The sequence below is a fragment of the Lynx rufus genome, unplaced genomic scaffold (genome assembly GCF_022079265.1).
Source record: "Lynx rufus isolate CCGP_SWC_20201006 ecotype Redwood Valley unplaced genomic scaffold, mLynRuf1.p SCAF_14, whole genome shotgun sequence".
Taxonomy (NCBI): Eukaryota; Metazoa; Chordata; class Mammalia; order Carnivora; family Felidae; genus Lynx; species Lynx rufus.
This window is the reverse complement of record NW_025814828.1, coordinates 43,078,055-43,081,150: the sequence shown is the minus strand read 5'-3', so window position 1 is coordinate 43,081,150 and position 3,096 is coordinate 43,078,055.

Below are 3,096 nucleotides of genomic sequence, written 5' to 3'. Positions count from 1 at the left end.
AGAATTCAAAGATGGGATTTTTTTTTTATTTTGAAAGAGAGAGAGTATGTGTGCAAGTGTGGGAGGGGTACAGAGAGAGGTGGGAGGGGAGAGAGAGATTCCCAAGCAGGGTCCACACCCAGCTCAGGGCTCAATCTCACAACTGTGAGATCTTGACCTGAGCTGAAATCAAGAGTCAGATGCTTAACCAACTGAGCCACCCAGGTGCTCCTAAAGATGGGAATTTTTAATGAGAGGAAAGGGAGAATGATTTTGAAGTGGCCATGAGGGACCTCAAGCTGCGGGTGACGGCTGTAAAGTCCTTGGGTAGATCCAGATTTCAGTCAGATCAAGAAGGTGAGGGAAACATTCAGCAAACAGGGAAAGAATATAGGGAACTTTGCTAAAGATTTTGAGTTCAGGGGCACCTGGGTGACTTGGTCAGTTAAGTGTCAGACTCGTGATTTCAGCTCAGGTCATGATCTCACAGTTCATGAGTTCCAGCCCCGCATTGGGCTCTGCGTTGACAGCCCGGAGCCTGCTTGAGATTCTCTCTCCCTCTCTCTCTCTCTCTTCCCCTGCCCTCTCGCTCTCTCTCTCTCTCTCAAATAAAGTTAAAATTTTTTAAGATTTTGGGTTCAAGATAAGGTGACTATATAATTTACTATCTGATCCGGGACACTTGAGAATGACAAATATTAAAACTGGGAAGGACAGTGGCACAACATGCATAAACCGGAATTGTCCTGGGCAAACCAGGATTATGATTCTAGAGCGCACAGTAGGAGGATTTCAGGATCTGGATGGGGCTAAGAAGTGGGGATAAGTTAGGTAAATACACAAAATTGTATGGGATTATAACATGAGATGTGCAGGTAGTGACCAAGGGGTCCCAGGGTTCTTGTGATGACTGACAAAAAGTTGAAGGGCATAAAGAGCTTGGTTCTGGTACTATTGAGGCACCTAGTGGCGGCAAGTCTGTGAGTGTTGAGAGGGAGAAATGGGTGAGTGTTTAGGCGATCCCCTTCACTCCTGCTCATGGAGATGCAGAGTCCCAGAGAAGGACATTTTATTCCTAACCAACAGGGAAGCACCTCAATCCTAAGCCCCACCGAGGAAGATCCTGATATTTCCGAAACTCTTCGTGCATCCAGTACAAAATATTTCAGGAGCTGGGACTGGACTGATTGCAGGTAGGGAAATTAACTGACCCAGTGTGAGAAGCTGCGGATGGCAGACACAAGGGGCTCAGTGGTGTTGCCAACAGAAACCATAGGGAAACACATTGACACTGACAAATGTAGAAGATACCAAGGTGAATGGGGAAAAAAATATATAGAGTCCATGACCATTTAGATCCCCAAACCTAACTGGTTAAGGTGGTGCTTAACTACTCAAAGGCTCTTATTCCTCTATTCTGTCTGTGTTCATTCCCCAGGTGGGTTCATCCAGTCTCATGGCATTATTCACCATTAATATGCTGATGACTTCCAAACTTATCACTCTAAATCTCATGTCTCACCTAAATTCCAGATCACAATCCAACTGCCTTCTTGACATCTGAACTCAGACGTTTAACAGATGTTTCAAACTTAGTACATTCAACCCTGAGCCCCTGATTTTTCCTTAAAAATTTGTTCTTACCCCCAGGGTGCCTGGGTGGCTCAGTCCGTTAAGCATCTGACTTCAGCTCAGGTCATGATCTCACAGCCCATGAGTTTGAGCCCCACATCAGGCTCTGTGCTGATAGCTCAGAGCTTGGAGCCTGCTTCCAATTCTGTGTCTTCCTCTATCTCTGCTCTCCCCCACTTATGCTCTGTCTCTCTCAAAAATAAATATTAAAAAAAATTTTTTTAAGTGGATATCTTATAGGTAGCATATAGTTGGGTCATGCCTTTTCATCCAATCTGACAGTCTCTGCCTGGACTTTAATGTGATTGTTGATATGGTTGCATTTAAATCTGCCATCTTGCTATTTATTTTCTCTTAATTTCATCTGTTCTTTATTCCCATTTTGCTCTTTTATTGTCTTCTTTTCGGATTAATAGGTATTTTTTTGGATTACACGTTATCTCCTTTTTAATAACTTTCTGCTGTATTACTTTAGTGATTGTTTTAGGATTTACAGTATATATCTTTAATTTATATGGTATATGTACACAGTATAGATCTTTCACCAATCACAATCAATTGTAACAGTTCACATGTAGCAGAAGAACCTTACAACAGTATTCTTCCATGTTCCTTCTCCTTGCCTTTTGTGCCGTTGTTTTCATATGTTTTGTTTCTACCTATGTTATCAACCCCATAATACATTGCTTCTTTGTTTTGCTTTAAGCTGGCAATCATCTATTCAAGAGATTTTAAAAATAAAGAAAAGAAACTGTATTTACCCACGTAGTTTCCACCTGGTATTGTCTTTCTGCCTGAAAGACTTCCTTTAGCATTTTTTGTAGTACTGCTGCTGCTGGTGATGAATTATTTCAGCTTTTGTGTGTCTGCACAGGTCTTTATTTTTCCTTCTTTTTGAAATATTATTGCCGGGTAGGCATACAATTCTAGGGTGACAATTTTTTCTTTCAGTTCTTTAAAGATGTTACATCACCATTTTCTGCCTTACATGGTTTCTGATGAAAAATACGAGTCATTTTTATTTTTGTTCCTCTGTGCATAATATGTCTTTTTTCTGGTCCCTTTCAGGATTCTTTTTTTCTTTATCACTATTTTTTTGAGCAATTTGATTTTAGTGTGCCTTAATGTAGTTTTCTTTATGTTTCTTGCACCTGGAGTTTCTTGTTTCTTAGATTTGTGAGTTTATGGATTTATCATATTTGGTGTAATTTCAGCCATTATTTCTCCTAATAATTTTTCTTTGCCCTTCTCTCTCTCCATTCCCGGGAATCATACATGTATTAGGTTGCCTGTAGTTGTCGCACAGCTCACTAATGTGTTCATTTATTCTCAGACATTTCTTCTTTTTTAAGATTTTATTTTGTTTTGTTAATGTTTATTTATTTTTGAGAGAGACACAGATAGCAAGTGGGGGAGGTGCAGAGAGAGAGGGAGACACAGAATCCGAAGCAGGCTTCAGGCTCTGAGCTGTCAGCACAGAGCCTG